Here is a 17,929-nt window from a genome sequence, read left to right as displayed (position 1 = left end):
AAATCCTGGAGGGATTTGAATGATTTATTTAGAGTTTTTGGTGGAATTCATGTTTTAATAAAAGGAAGATGTAACATAAATACATCAAATCCATTTTTATTTTCATCAATATTTATTCATCATGACTTTGTGTTGCCCATTTACAAAATTTACCATCAGTGAAAATCTCGAGCTTCTCATCCATATGCTTAGATGTCAACATATTATAGTGGCAGTTGGGGCATGTATAGCCTACAGAATCATTTTCTTAATTATACTGTTTATTCTGCTGCTTACTGCTCATTATCGCACTACTACGGTACACGTTCCTTTTGCTTTTTAGGATTTACGTCAATACTTCCTAGAATCCCCCACAGTGGCTTTTGAGCCCATTGACGCCACAAGCATTTCAAGGGCGCTAGCAGCAGCCGGCCCGTTTCTGTGTTAGCTCAGCTGTTAAAAGACTACAGACTGGATCTCCAGCAGGACAATGACCAAAGTTTCCAGAACTCAGATTTCACATGTCGTTATGAACCTTTGCCAGCTATAAACCTTGTATGATCAGCTGGAGCGCTTCAGAAGCTAGACGCAGTAAACAGATGGGTGGGTAAAAAGACTCTCCTTTAATGGAATATGTATGCACAGGATAAAACTAAAGTCATTATGCCACATGCTGGTTGCATATTTCATTACAGAGATGCTCAAAATTCAGTACGCAATATAAACACAGCATAGTTACTAAGGCATTTATTAGAAGTGTGGGCTCAGCAAGAGTGTCTATATCAGGCTCCAAGTAAAATACATCAGCTTTTATTTTAAACTCATTTACTTGTTTAAAACTGTTCATTTATTTAGTATGGAGGCCTGCTTCCACCTAAAAAAAAGTTAATTGCGACTCTATATCTTACAATTTTAACTATATATCGTTCACATTTAATTTCTTGTAATTGCAACTTTTTTCAAACAATACTCATATCTCACGTGTTCCATCTTGCAACTGTGACTATTTTCTTGTCATTTTGAATTTCTAATTTACGATTTGACTTTACATATTTATATTTGCAATGTGAATTTATTTCTCATAATAATAATAAGACATTATACAAAAGTATATATATACAAAAAAATATATATAGCAACATTGAAATTATTTACTTATTAATATTGATAGTGCACTATAAAAATCAGTAAAAAATAGGGCACAATGTACTGTATTAATATGAATAAATTATTTTTATAAATTATTATTTTTATAGGGTTAACAGAAGTGTCTGCAAAAACACTGGATGAGGATGATGCTTATTATTATTTTTATTTACTTTTGCAGTGTGACTTTATTTCTTGCAAAAATATTATTAATAATAATACCTAAAAATAAAATAATAAACAAAAAGCCAAATATTATGTTTGTTTTTATGTATTAAAAGTAATACTGAAATAACTGACTGTATTTCTCATAAATGTGACTTTATGCCTCACCATTACTGTATTATTTCTTCTAATAAACTCACAATAAAACAAGTCACATTTTACAAAAAATAAAGTCAATTATTCCAGTGTTGCTTTTAATATATTAAAACAAATATCATATTTGGCTTTTTGTTTATTATTTTATTTCTAGGTATTACTATTAAAAATATATTTTACACTGCAAAATATAAAGTCACACTGCGAGGTAGAAAGTCACAAAAACAGCTTCCATACTTTAGGTAAAAAGTAAACAGTGCACCTGTAAATAAATGTAAATAATCCAGTTTGATAGTAATTGAATTAAAATCCAATTGTTATTCAATCATTTAGCAAACACATTGTTTTATTTTTATGATTTTGGTCTAAGATTAAAGAAGTCATATTGCGTCATCTCTGCGCTGATATAACAGGTCACGATTAAATAATCTGCCAAACTCACGTGTGATGAGTGTATTGATGTGGCTTCAGATCACTGGCCTATCTCCAGCACACACAGCTGTACAAATGAGAGCTGCACCTGAGCTCTTGCTTCAGATAAATGAACAGGTGGCTCCTATCATGCATCAACATATCAGGAAATATTGTGTATCCAATTATGCAATGTTCTTGTGACTGTTTATTTGTCCGGTGTCAATGCACGTGCTGAATTAGAAGAGTCCCTCTTGAGCGTATCCGGTTTATGACCTTCATGAGTATTACTTCATGTAGATGCGTTTGTGTGTGTGATGTCAATATATTCTAGCCTTTTCAAAAATGCATTCAGATAGTGCAATGGTATATCCATCTTGAAATTAGCAATAACTGTCACACATATAGACTATGAGTAAAATAAAGATTCTCATAGCTAGATTTTACATTATTTGAAGAAGAAAATGGTTCTTGTCCATGTAAGTTGTGGCCATGATGCTAGGATGCTGTAGGTTGTTGCCAGGGCACTGTTATGTGGTTGCTAAAATGTTTGGAGTGGTTATTAGAGGGTTGCTATGCGTTTGCTAGTGTGTTCTGGGTGGTTACTAGGTGGTTGTATACTCTTTATCTTTCCTTTATAATATTCTGATCTCAGTACTTTGTTCCCTCATTCACACTAATAACTGTCTACACAGATAACTATAACGATAACTATAAGCACATGCTGCCGTTATATCATCTGCCACTTTAAATGCACAAGCTCTTCAAAAAAAAGATGGCTACTGATTAGCAGTCAATGTTTTATTTAAGGTTCAGTAGCCAAAAATGAACTATGGTTTTACCACAAATAAAGCCAAAAAGCCATGGTTACTATAGTTAAACCATGGTAACCACAAATTAACCATGGCTTTGCTACACTAATTGTTTAACCATGGTATTTGTAGTAAAACTGTGGTTATACAAATGGTAATCAATACGCTAAAAAAAACATGGTTACTATACTTTTACTATAATAAAAGCATGGTTAATTTTCATAAGGGTTTGTCTATTGTCAATAGTGTAGCGATCTATGAAGCACAGCTTATAGAGAAATCACTTTCAAACCAAGAATATTTCTCTTAGTTAACACACTGAATCCATGTTATGATCTTGAAAACGGTGATTAATCTGCACGGGAAAATCTTTTGCTCTCAATTACTTCCGAATTGCTTGGATTCCTAGTGAAATGACAGAATATTACTGCGAAAAATTTGTAGAATAATCGGTTAAGTTGTACCTTAACTCTGGGACTTTGTCCATTATTTCATCCAAGTGGCAGAAATTTCTTATTGCGTAGTGCTTGTTGGAAGACTCCTTATCAACATTCATATTTACATTTACATTTATTAGATGCTAAGTGCGACTTAGAAAAGATGAACAAAGCAATTCATCAAACAGCCAACAATTATATAGTACACAATATCAGATTTATTATATATCAGTCAGAGAAATTAATCACTCCCTAAACAGATTACTTAAACAAGCCACTGCAAGTCCTGCGTCTCTTGACATCCGTCGTGAGCACAATCAGTAGTCTAAGGGTCGGTGTCTTGCGTTCAGACAGGCCTCATAAAGAAGAGTTATTTCCTTGAGGAAACTGTCATGATTTGTTATGGTCAGGTCTCAGTGGAGGGAAATACTTTGAGCAGTAACCTTTCTATTGTTTGGGTGAAACTCTAGTCGTTGGTCAAAGGTTATACTTTAGCAATGACTCAGTGTAAGACCCCCATTGAGAGCGACCTCTGTAGTTGTCACTGTCCTTATGGAGCTGGACCCCCATGGACCAGCATGCCACCATCTATGACGCAAAGGAGAGCCCACTGGGAAAAGCAAAGGGGAGACTGTGGAATGCCAGCTGTGGATCTCTGCAGTGCAGGGAACCCATCTAGACAAACTACATGGCTTGGACGTAGCAGGCTCTTCTGACACAGAGCTGTGCAGGTACAAATTGCCGTTGGGAGCCGACCTCATTCGTAGTGCTACAGATGGCCTGCTGTGCAATGCATCATCTTTTACACTTATTTAGCAACAGGTCAGCTCTGCTCAAGTTACCCTGGCTGCTATTGTGTATTATTTCAAATCCAACAATAAACAAATGAGTCAGTGCTAGTGAGTAGAGCAACTTCAGTGTTTTATGACAAGTTTTATTGCTTGAAAGTGCACTAAGTAACTTCGTGTGTATATTTCGCTGACGGATACAACAGTGGCCTTGGCCTTTGGACTTGGACATCCTATTGGCCTGGAAGCAGCATCAGCAAACATTTTTTGGTCACCATTTTTACTGGAAGACCTTAATTATTATGTTCCCCATAATTAATTTACTCTGCAACCAAATACAAGCCAATATAACAAGGATTAATGAAGATAAAATGAGTAGTAATCAACCCAACAGATGGCATGCCCACATTCCGGTTCATTGACTGTCTGATGCATATTGCAAACAAAAATGGCAAAAATGACAAACTCTAGTTTGATTGTCTTGCTTTACACAAATTCTGGGAGTTAAGGGGTACATATTATACCAGACCACCATGGAGTAGAAGGAATAATTGCTTGATTTGCCAAGTTAGTGGAAAGAAATCTTTAAAATATACTCAAAAGCTGCTTAGTAGCAAACTACTTATTCCACTTTGTTGTCCATGAAAAAATCAGCGCTCATTACTTTTGAACAGGCAGAAAGTCTACCGACATTTCCACTAATTTTTCTAGTGTTTTCTGTATAGCAGATTATGGAATTCTGCAGTATTTGGATGAGCTTATTCGTGAACATGTATTACCAACTTTTTTCAGACAAACCTGCCCCTAAGTGGCACGTAAAAAAAAGGAACTGTGTTTGGTCCACTTTAGATGTCGATTTAAGTAGTTCACCCAAGAATGAAAATTTCCCCATGTTTTACTCACCCCTCAAGCCATCCCAGCTGTAGGCTATATGACTTTCTTCTTTCAGACGAATGCAATCAGAATTATATTAAAAAGTCCTGGCTCTTCCAAGCTTTATAATGGCAGTGAATGGTGGTCGAGATTTTGAGGCCAAAAAAAGTGCATCCATTCATCACTTCTTTAGGGTTTCAAGTAGTTTAAGTGGTAAAAGATGACTCTAAATGCTTTTCTCCATAAATACAATATACAGTTAGGTCCATATATATTTGGACACAGGCACAATTTGTATTATTTAAGCTGCTGACCACATTCAAGTTACAGTTCTATAATGAATATGGGCTTAAAGTACACACTCTTAGCTTTAATTCTCATCAAAATTGGAGGAATGGTTAAGGAATTATAGCAATTTAAAATGTACCTACCCCCTTTTTCAAGAGTCAATATAAGTAATTGGACAATTGACTCGAAAGCTGTTTCATGGACAGGCGTGGGCTATTCCTTCATTATTTCTACATCAATTAAGCAGGTAAAAGGTCCATTTGCATTTGGAAGCTGTTGCTGTGAACCGACATCATGTGGTCAAAGGATCTCTCCATACAAGTGAAACAGACAATTGTTAGGCTTCAAAAACAAAACAAATCCATTAGAGAGATAGCAGGAACTTTAGGAGTGGCCAAATCAACAGTTTTGTACATTCGGAGAAAAAAGAACGCACTGGTGAGCTCAGCAACATAAAAAGGCCTGGACATGCACAGAGGACAACAGTTAAAATCTTGTTAATTACTTATAAAGCCCTGAATGGTTTAGCACCTCAGTACTTCAGTGAGCTCTTATCGCATTATAGTCCTCCACGTCCGCTGCGTTCTCAAAACTCTGCCAATTTGATAATACCTAAAATATCAAAATCAACTGCGGGCAGCAGATCCTTTTCCTATTTAGCGCCCAAACTCTGGAATAATCTACCTAACACTGTTCGGGAGGCAGACACACTCTGTCAGTTTAAATCTAGATTAAAGACTCATCTCTTTAACCTGGTTTACACATAACACACTAACACATTTCTATTATTCAAATCGGTTAAAGGATTGTTAAGCTGCATTAATTAGGTCAACCGAAACCGGGAACACTTCCCATAACACCTGACGTACTTGTTACATCATACATCACCAGATCTAGTCCGTATCCAGCCCAGATGGTGGATCAGCACCTAGAGACGACCTCTACAGCCCTGAATGTCAGCGGAGACCAGGACAACTAGATGAGCCCCAGAAAAAGATCCTAGACGGCCATCGGGACAAGACCTTGGGAACCAGATGAGTCCTTTACACAATCTGACTTTGCTGCAGTTGGAATTGAACTGCTGGTTCGTCTGGTCAGAGGAGAACTGGCCCCCCGACTGAGCCTGGTTTCTCCCAAGGTTTTTTTCTCCATTCTGTCACTGATGGAGTTTTGTTTCCTTGCCACTGTCACCTCTGGCTTGCTTAGTTGGGGACACTTCATTTCCAGCGATATCGTCAACTTGATTGCACAGATACTATTAGAACTGAACTGAGCTGGATGATGACATCACTGAATTCAATGATGAACTGCTTTGAACTGAAAAGTGTTTACTTTTGTACTTTTTGATCAGAGAATCCTCTCCATGGGAAAGAAAAACCCTTTCACAGCCAAGAGAAGAACACTCTCCAGGAAGTAGACGTGTCACTGTCAAAGTCTACATTTAAGAGAAGACTTCACGAGAGCAAATACAGAGGTTTCACCACAAGGTGCAAACAAGGCCAGATTAGACTTTGTTTATCGATCACAAGTGCAGTATAGAGTACCTCAAGGCTCAGTACTAGGGCCGTTACTTTTCACGCTTTACATGTTACCTTCGGAGATATCATCAGGGATCATGGTGTTAGCTTTCACTGTTATGCTGATGATACTCAGCTCTATATTTCTTCGCAGCCCCACGAAACCTACCAATTTGAAAAACTAACGGAATGCATATAAAAACATATTTTATGTTATATTATTGTTCAACCCCTTGAATTAAAGTTTAAAGTCTGCACTTCAATTTCATCTTGATTGTTTCATTTTTAATTCTGTTCTGGTGGTATGCAGAGCCAAAATTATGAAAATTGTTTCAGTGTCCAAATATATATGGACCTAACTGTACATTTGTGCGGTAATTATATTATATATCAAGTTCTATTATAATTTTTGAATCAACCACATGTGGAACTGCAGCGACACAGTTGTAGATAGTGCAGGGCAGAGAATAACCCAGTGTACAAACCTTGAGTGCTGACCTCAGCACAGGGTCATGTGTGAACTTCAGTGGAGTGGCGCTGTAGTTTTTATGACATCAGAATGACCTGAAAAACCAGCATGCGGTCTGAAAACAAACTGGGAAAAAACTGAATCGACCCTTTGGCAACAACATCTAATGTCACACAGGGTGGCAAAGGGAAACATTCTCTTATATAAGACTGTTATATTTAATTCACCTGAGTTCATACATTACGCTAAAGGAGTCGTGACGCACTTAACAATTGGAGTGACGTCATTGCTGACAGCTGAGCGCTGCTGAAAACCCCTCCAGACATATTTTGCCATGAAACTGCAGACAGATGCCTATTTTAGGATGAAAGCCAGCATGATGTGATTTATCCAAGTAGAACATATTCCTGAATTCACATGCTTTGTTGGAACCACATTATTATCAGTTTATCCAAAATGTTGAAAGGATTTGAAGCAATTATTGTAAAATTTATTTGGAGCAGGCTAATTTGCAAGTGAAAAACTGAGCCCACATTCACTTTGCATTGTAAGCCATTTAATGATTGAAGACAACAACATGTTGGTATTCAACATTTTTAAAAAATGTTATGCTGCGGATAGTTGCTCACAAGAAACATTTGCAACTAAAAAGGCATTGTGTCCAACTTTTCTTAGCAGTAAATACTTCTTGTGCCTCACTGAAGACTTCAGCTGCTGTTGGCCACATATTTTACTGACAATCCCTGTCTAACTTTATTGGCAGTCTTTGAAAGCCCCATCTGTCTTTCATTTTTAATATTTAGAGATGCTGAAAACTGAATCAAAACAGATTCAAAACTGTCTGTCTTCACTGGAATTGGGTTTCTCAGAACAATCCCAGTGCTGTCAGGTATTACACTGCTGGTACATTGGCATTGCATCATGAATGGAATCCATCAAAATCTACTTAATATTTTAAATTCATAAGCTCCATCAATAAAATATTGTCCCTAATCAAAATATAATGCAGAGTTTTCCAAATAATTACTTTCTCACCTGAAATTAACCATGACATCTTAAGTTCAGGCTATAACATTTTATGGACATACATATGCATTTTATACAATAATGTAAATCTATATTTTAGAACATTCATATAGAGATTTGTTTTTCTTTCAAGATGTAAACAATAAATAATACAGCATTACAGAGAATTTATAAAGTGTTTAAAAGTCTTTACATCAAATGATCCACTCCCCTTTCTTCCAAATGAAAGGCTTGAACCACTAGATGTCACTATTTGCCAAAGTTCTCAGCGAAATGATCACTGGACAACCTGTTACGGATGAAACACAGGTTCAGAGATCAAATACTTTCCTAAAGACCAGACCAAAGTGTTAAACATAAAATAAAGCAAGAGGGCTTTTGCAAGCAGAGATCTTACACCATTCATTATGAACTCATCTAGTCTAATAAAAAGAAACATTTTAATCATCAATATGTCAAAACTGATTCCAGAAATAGTGGACCTCTGACCAAATGAGAATACATCTTAACATCAAAGCCTGCTTATTGCCTACATCAAGTCTCCTTGACAGTATACGATGCATACTTGGACATTGTCAGTGGTAATGAAGGACATACACACACACTAAGTAGGAAATAATTAAAATACACTTGCTTAATAAGATAAATATCATTAAACAATAACAATTATTTTAAAATTGAAATATGAATGTATTATTCATAAGTGAGTTAACCTAAGGCCCACTTTATAAGGATTTACAGTAATTAAAAACCATTATTACCTTGGAGCCTTAGCAGATAGTTATTCATGTGATTTTAATTGACAACTGTTTGAAAAAGTGTATAAACAGATGAAACAGAATATGAGAGAGACATTCATGGAGTGGACGACTGTTCTGTGGTCACTCCAAATTCCATTCTGACAGCAAGAGCTCTTTAAGAACTCTGAAGTGCTCATTCAGCATAGACCTACAGCAATGTGGGTTTGGGCAAAAGGTTTTCTTTTGCTTTCTTTTTCTCTTTTTAAAGGCAAGCGGTTCACAGCAGTTATTCTAGACAAATTATCGACACTGAGAAACCCTTCGACTCAGATGTCCTCTGAAGGGGAACTTTTAACCCTTTGTGAGTCTCTGTAGCTCTGTACTACCCCGTCCCACCCTCAAGAAATGCTCACATTGGGACGTCCCACCAGTTTCTACATCTATTTTGGAGTGCAAACAGGTACAGGTACACAGACAACTCCAATTTGGAGTATTAAATAGCAGCAGCATTAATGATGTGTTGCATTGTTTCGCTTGATACTGTTTAGTGTGGTTAGATTCAAAGTGAATGATCTTGTGCGACCCGTTATCCTGGGCTCTCCGTGTCTGTCTGCCTGTCTCTCTCTCTCTCTCTCTCTCGCTCTCTCCCTGCTCTGAATGGGTCTTGGGAGGTGGGCTGAGTGATTGGAGGAGTTTGTAGGCTGACTGAATCTGCTTTTCAGCCACTGTCTCTCTGCCTCTACCCAGCTGTGCAAGTTAGTGTTCGGGGATTTGGGATATTTTTTCCCCACTGTGGCCAGGCCTCCCTCCTGGTGGCAGAGCGCTAACTCCCAGACTAAAAGAGAATATGACCCCCTGCCTCCCACCAATAGTCCTCCAGCCGATTGCTGGGGGGCGATATGCTGCATGGTGGTCTTGCCCAACAGACCCTCCACTGCTTTCTCAGGTAATACCAACAAAAGGTCCTTAAATTGAGTTCAGGCCCTCTTTCTCAAATAGGAGCCATGCTTATGCTCTGTAGGGGAACAACAATGTTTCTTATATGTTCGGATTGGAAGAATAAAATCGTAAAACAGGCAGACTTAAATAGACTGGTAAAGCCCTTTTATCTTTGAATAAATGGTGAATAACAAATTCATAAAAATGATTTAATTCATAATTCACAGCTGGAGGCTATTTGCTGTCGTCTCAACCTTATAACGACAATCTCTGTGTGCTTTTCACTTGACAAGCGCAAACACAGGGATATACTCTTAATTCCGCTGAGTAAACATTTTTACAGCACTAAGCAAATCTGGATTTTCCCATTATTTTGACAAAAGGCCACTCACCTCATCCCCTCGTCCTTGTTGCTTTTTGTCCCAGAAAATCCCAAATCAAATGACAAAGCCTGTTCTAAACAAAGAGATTATCACACACCTAATCCCGACTGCAGACCCAGGAGACATACACCATGCCTCGTTGAGGCCATGACACAGAAAGAAGCCCATGTCCATGTTCTCATGAGCTACAAAAGAATGACAGATTTTAGGGGATCAGTAGGAAATTTAAAGGAATTGGTCTGAAAGCAGCCGGTGCAGATTAGAATCTCCAGTGGGTGATTATGAGGTTTCCAGACTCATAATCAAGGTGTTGGCTATGCTGCTTTGTTTCATTTGATTTATCGTAGCATAAAAATAAAAATAAGCCAGAAATAAGATAATGCACAAGATACTGGCTGTGATCTGGTCATTAATCATTGATGTTTTCTAAGGCAAACATCACTGTTGCTATTGCTCACACTTGAACCCTAAGCATAAAACTTTGGTTTGGAACACGGCTCACAGACATGATTGATACGCGTGGGTTGAGGAGGAGAGGGGTGCTGTTACCTTTATAAGTGATTAAACTTACAATATTCACAATAGCAGGCAACATAATTGGAAAAATTCCATTGAAGTAAAGACCTGAGCCTTGTCTAGTAACCGGAATATCAGTCGAAAGGGCAAAATGATGTCTGTTTGCAGCTTTTTCTCATGCATAATATGTTATCCTAAATTTTGCCATCAGCAGAGTATGCACAAACTGTGTGTGTAGCCAAATCTTCGTTTGTGTATACATTTGGAATCAACTGCACTAAATGTGAAAAAATCCATTAGGTCAGGGATGTCCGACCGCTGCTTCTAAAAACTTTGGGAGCAGATGGAAAATGAAATTAAACAAATCTGGAAACAAAACATCGCCTTGGAATTAGAAGATTCGTTCTGAGTTATTCACATATTATTATTTACATTATGGGATGTTTCTTTTGTAAGCTGTGAACATTTTGGGCCTTTTTTTAGAAAACAAAAAGGGTTCTATCTACAGAAGTCAATGGAACGCAAAAACTTTGAATCTCAATATCTCAAAACTGCTCAGAATGCAGATAGAACCTTATAATTCCAAGGTGGCGAAAAAAAATAATATGTGAGGAGGCCAGAATATCCCAGTGTTTGTACAACTGAAGTTTGAAAGAGTATAAAGATGACATGACCTTATGCTGTCCTCTTCAGGTCTGGTGATCACAAATCCGATCAGAGATCAAACTGTGTGCATATGTTGAAAACACCCATAGTTCATAATCAATGGATTATACTAATAAAGGCTAAAAACTGAGCACACTCCAGGGTTCATCCATGTAGCAATGCCCTAGCCACCACCCAGAACACCCTAGCTAGTTAAGTGGCATTTCTTACTATACACCTGGATCATTTCCTCTTAAGAGTCCAGCCTTTCAATCTTGCCACTGCAAGCTAAGGATAAGATCCCCAGGGGTATAATAAGTATTTTTAGACCTGCCATCATTGATGCACAAACACCATGGCCTTCTGACAGGGCCTACGAGGCCTCCGTCAAATATTTTTAGCAGTAAGGGGCATGCCTGCATGCTCATGATCTGTCTCATGCACAGCAGATGGATTTGCAAGATTAAGATGAATCTTAAAGCAGCAGATAGGTCATCTAGACGCTACATAGGCTGTCGTGACACAAGCAAGAGATTCACAGTCTCTAGAAGAAGTGAACCAGTAGAAGAAAAAAATTCAATCATCAGAAGAATAAAAATGAAGGGGAATTTCACAAGCACTCTGGCCCTAATATTATATTCCTTCGCTCATTGAAATGTTGGTCGTTACAGCAGTCAGACATTTCAACACTGGGCCACATCAGTGGAATATTTACAGTGTTTATATTTAGAGACTGAAGTTCAATAGCGCAAAAAAAAAAAAAAAAGCGCAGCCGGCCTCTTGCTCGAGCTAACAGTGTATCATCATGTCTGAGTGGCTGCCGGTGGCCCTCTGATCATTGTAACAACCAGTGGACGCGCACTTTCCACCTTTCGGAGAACATATGCTGATCTGATGTGGTCATCTGAGACAAGTTTTATCAATAGTGACTTGTTTTGAGCACTGATGTGGACGGGGTAAAGTTCCCAAAAGTAATTTACGACAGCAAGCCAACAGCTTACTTATCTGTGAGTGACAACAATGCATGGCGCTCTGATATCATTTGAGCTGTGGCGAAGGATTGGATTGCGTTCATCAGATACAGTTATCTTCCCACTTTCAAAGTGACGGGCTCCCTAACCCGCCAGCACGGATAAAGGTGGCACCGTTTGCTCTGCGGCCGCCAGCGCATACCGGCAGGTCGTGACCTTGACAAGATCCAATGAGAGATCCCGAGTGGTGATCGCGACTGGTTTCCTGGGCAGAAATGGCTCCTTCTCCCCTTCCCCCATCAATCTCCACTTCCAACAGAACCTCAACAAAGACGACACAATTGGGAAACAAGAATGCCGAGGGTCAAAAAGAGAAGGAGAAGGAGGTGGAGGGTGGGGAGGGGTTTCGAGACAAATCACATTTGATCCAAAGATAGTCAATGGCTCTTTAACTGGGAGCATGCTTTGGGAAGTATATGGACTGTGACTTTCAGGGCCTGTTTGCACAAAAGTGATGCGCCTTTGAAAGGGCCCCTGAATTGACAGCTTTTTCTTGCGCTGTGTGGTGCGGGCCAGGGCCCCAAGACACTCATATCACTGGGCCGTGACGGCAAGGAGAGGAGTTACACTTTGAAAACACACGGGGTTCCATTGGTCCTAGCTTTTGTTCCCCGGCTCGCAGACCACTGTTCCTGCTCGTCGCAAGAAGACAATGAGAGGGCAGCCACTGGATTGGTCGCTCCCGAATCGAATAGCAAATGGCTGCCGATGCAGAACTAATCTGTGAAGAGGTCTTTCCTGTGTGATAACCACCCCCTACCCTTCGGCTGCCCTCCACCACCTCCTCGAACCAGCAGCGCAATCTTTGATGGCAGATCACACAAAAAAGTCCAACCAGCTTTAAGGAACGCTCCGCTTTTTCCCCCGGCAGTTGCGAGGCTCCCATTCGTTCTTGTTCCTACTTATTTGATGTGGCAGCAATTAGTGAAAGACTTTTGTGCCTGGAGAAGATGGAGCAGACCACTTCAATGATCACGTTTATGCTCTGAATAGAAAACAAAAAAGCCAAGGGGACAGATAACATGTTCACATCAAACGGCCACACCGGTTGCACTTGTTACTGTTATGGCTCGTTCTCTCTTTTATGGCGAGCCGAGCGAAGTGTTACTTTTCCCATGAGAAAGCTCGATGGGGGCTGAGTGACATCATAGGGTGCCCCTTTTGCACCCACCTCTACAGGCGCTGAGCGCGCTCCCATTGATGTAAGCACCTTGCATTCCGTCGGCGCCTGACCCCTTTGATTGCTTCTGCTTTAATGGCCCCATTGAAAGATAATAACAATTAGAGAGTCCTTTCTGAGATGGCCTGTTTATTCTTAATGACAACATTTTTTAATCAGAAGAGGCAGGAGTTGGCCACCTCTGCTCCAGCCCACAGACGCCCACACAGATTTGTCGCTCTCGCCCCAAATAAAGGGCGACTGGGATTAGATTAGTCTGCAAAGCCTCCATTAAGGGTTTGTTTATTCCAGCGCGTTGCAACTGAAAGTATTTTTCACACCGTTTTACGATTTTTTGCTGAAGATCAGTCTCTTCTTTTAAAGGCATTCCCATAAATATTTCACTGTCGTGGCGATGACTGTTCTCTAACCGTAATTACGATTCACTATCGTGCTCCCTGCAACAATTCAATGCGCATAGTTGAAAAGCAACTCATGTCACTGCGTCTGACACTGCTCTCTCATAAAATGTCTGCTTACAATTAGGAAAATGCAGTTAAAGCAACATTATTTCATTTACAAGAACCCAGATTAATGATGGGGGGATTTGTCTCATATAGAGGCAAATGCTTTACCAGAAATTCATTCCTGGGTCGTCACAAGCACAGCTTGCGCCCTTATGTTCCTATATATGAGCACAAATCTACAACGTTAAATAGTGACCTTGTTAAATCTGCTTAAATCACTCTGACTCCAATTAGGCCTCCAGAATGAAAGAGACAACTCAATTGGAGAGGGATCAAGGCAGGCCCCTTAATCACATAATGAAAGATTCAAGTGGCTCTGGTGAACTCACAATACACAAAACACATAGCTCTGGCTTTGTTTTAGCTGTTAAATGTGTGTATTCCTTAACCACGCTGTGTTGCGCTAATTGCAAGGCTGACTTGTTTATTGTGCACGCACAATGCAATTGCCGTTGATTGAGCATTTGAGGGGTGGCTAGAGTAATGCGATAATAATACGCTATGGGCATCATAAAGCATTTTTATGATTAAGCGGGATCTAGCTCAAACGTCTGTGGCTTTCATTCAAATGTTAGCGCTACTAAAATAATTACTGACAGAGAATGGTCTTTTACATGCTTTAGGTGTCACTTTATATTAGTTTAGCAGCTTATATCAGCTAAAATCGAATGTTCGACTTGTTCCACTATATATTCCCATTGCTATTCTTCATATATTGAGACATTTTGTTGTAAATGAACGTCTGCAGTGAAGTGCACCCTTTTTTGTGTACAATTATATCTAATTAAGAAAGTTAGGAATACATTACGAGTATGAAAGAAGATCAGCTTTTTAATAGGGTGTGAATGATTTAATAACCTCAAATCCTCTTTGTAGAGACAAGGTGAGGAATTTAGTGCTCACTCTGCAGATTTGACAGTGTTGTCCACACATCTGTCCTATAAAGAGAGGACAACAATTCTTCAAATGCTGCAAGGAAATCACAAGTCAGTGAAAAGTCTTCCAGGGTGATCAATAAAAAGTGTTCAGCAGTGTTGCCCATTCTGGACAGAAGGAGACGTATTGGGAACCGTCCCAGGTCAGGCTCTCAGGGGCTTCTCCTTTCTTTGATTGACTGGCTAAAGTTTTCAGTAGGGTCTCTCTTCCTCTCTCTCGTCAGGCTTTAATGCAGCAATTTGCCTCCTCATTACCAGCTGGATCCACATGTATACTGTCTGGCACCGCAGGCCTGCCTCATCCTCTCTCTGTCTCTGTCTTTCTTTTTCTCCATCTGGGTGACTGGCAGGGGGAGATGCGCAGCATGCATGACAAAAGACCCCAGGCTTATTCCTGCTGTTTCTGCAGTAAATACATTTAAAACTGCTCTTGACTGACATGAGAAAGTTTAAGGCAAATGTTGCTCAGCAGATTCCACAGCTTGGCCTGCCAGACCAGACCAAGGCGTTACAGTATGCAGGCCATTTTAGTAAACAGTGCAATTTGTTTGTTATAGCACGGTGCTTACTACTGATAAAATAAAGTGTGCAACAAACTTTACACAATTGTCTATTCAAATTAAAGTATATGAATTTCGGAGACTGTGGACCCCATTGACTTCCACATTATGAAAAAATACTATGGAATTCAATAGGGACCACTGACTGTTTGATTCTCCGATGTTATTCAAAATATCTTCTTTTGTGTTCTGAACCAAATCAAATTCATACAGGCTTGGAACAACATGAGGGTGAGTAAATTATTGTGTGTGCATGCTTAAGTGTACAATTTTTGGGTGTCCTTTAATGACTATGGTTGATATGGCTCTGATCCTTTGGGTCTGAGGTGGGAAAATGTGATTTCCATATAGTAACACTTTCAAGTCAAGTTACCTTTATTTATATAGTGCTTTATATATTACAGGTTTTTCAAATTTCAAAGCAGCTTAACAGTGTTAAACAGGAAAATAATGTTTCAGTGATGCAAACAGAATTCAATTCTGCTGTAAAACAGCTCTGGAGAAAACAGAAATGTATCGTCCAGCTCAGTTCAGCTCATTTCTCATCCAATAGTGTCTGTGCAATCAAATCAGTAATATTGCCAAATACCATGTGTCCCCAACTAAGCAAGCCAAAAGGTGACAATGGCAAGGAACCCAAACTCCATCGGTGACAGAAATGGTAAAAAAAAAAACCTTGGGAGAAACCAGCCTCAGGTTTAAAAGTAAATGTGCTTTCTTTGTTTCTTGAAAAGTCCTGGCGCAAATGGCTCTATTTTCTAAGAATGACCCATACAATCAGTGTGCAGTACATCGTGAAAGCCCCTAGATGCATAAATCATGCACTCTATTAATTGTATGCATACGCCAAGATACATATATTATTAAATATTTAATAAAAGAAAATATTTTACACTCTCATGCAGACAGTTCTCAAAACAACCAACTTAAGTCTTTGCATCCTTACATCCATATGCTAGCACACAACAGTGTACATGATTTCAAGTGGCTGTCTGGTGTACTTTGGTGTTACGTTCAGATTAAAAGGAGGTGAAGAAGATGAGAAAGCTTTGAAGAGCAGGTGTTATAAAGGCCATCTGATGTGCCACCTTGGAGCTCCTATTTACTATAGTATGACACCTCACAGCTGCACACACACACACACATACAGAAATATGTTTGTTTCAATTGACATCTATTACTGCTATACTGAGCAAATATATATATCTAATATTATCCCTTATCGCCCTAATGAACACAGACTGTTTTTTTAATTTTTTATATACTTGCAGTTTAAGATTGAATTAAGACAATGTTCAATGCTGTTTTCAATGTAGGATATTTCAGGTTTTACAGTTCTTGTGTGGATGTTCCCAAAAATACATGAAAACCTGCACATGAAAAAGTCCCACATGCACAATGATTTACTAAGAAATCTTGATTTTTACACAACACCGATTTACTACACAGTGCAGATTTACTGTTTTTATCATGCTTATAATAGATTTTTGCCTTGCAGTTTAAATTTTCATAAATTAATTATCATAACATAATCCAGCAATTATTGAAATGATTAAATAATTTAGTATCTATGAACACATCCACATCAATCAAGCTGCTCCTTGTCTGCTGCTTTAACATGTAGGACAGGAAGAAGACTTCACTGATTTCACTGTGCTTAAAGGGTGAGTGGAGAACAAACTACCAGCATGCAATTGTTGTGAAAACATCATGTTTTTATTAATTACCATCTATTGTGTGTGTAAAGCACCCTCAAAGAGTTTCCGGGAAAAGAAGCTCACAATCCAACGGGTAGCACCAAAGATCTGTGTGTCAACTTCCTAAAACAATATACTGATGCATCCGTGAGGAACAAGTGCACTCAGAATGAAACGGCCCACTTCACACGTGCAGCGGGTGAACTGGTGGCCGCTGCCATCAAAGAACACACAATATATATTATCAGCTGTCTGATCAGCTGCTACATCACTCGCTCATTCTTCCTCTCTTCCTCCATCGCTTTCTTTTGCTTCATTACTCCTCTTAACCCTCATGTTGTCTTTGGGCTCTGACCCCAAATCATTTTTTATAGCTCAAAAGATACACTTAACATTGAAGAGGCAGGTTGACACAGGTTGATTATAAACAAATTTTCATTGAATGCCCACAATTTATCAATAAAAAATGTATTCATTATATTTTAAATTCCAAACTTAAATATACATTTTTTGCATGCTTAGATTTTCTAAATTGTCTACACACTGGAGTGTTGAAGCCTAAATAATATTTATAATTATTGGGTTTTGATTAGAAACAGAGGAAGATTTTAAGAAGAACGTGGGTAAAATAATAGCTAATAACTCAATTTATTGTAACGTGCAGCCTTGGAGTCTTTGAGACCCAAACCCCCAAAGTAAAGTCAGTCTCAACAGAACATGAAGGTTACAT

The sequence above is a fragment of the Onychostoma macrolepis genome, chromosome 07, assembly GCF_012432095.1.
Source record: "Onychostoma macrolepis isolate SWU-2019 chromosome 07, ASM1243209v1, whole genome shotgun sequence".
Lineage (NCBI taxonomy): Eukaryota > Metazoa > Chordata > Actinopteri > Cypriniformes > Cyprinidae > Onychostoma > Onychostoma macrolepis.
This window is presented reverse-complemented; position numbering follows the sequence as displayed.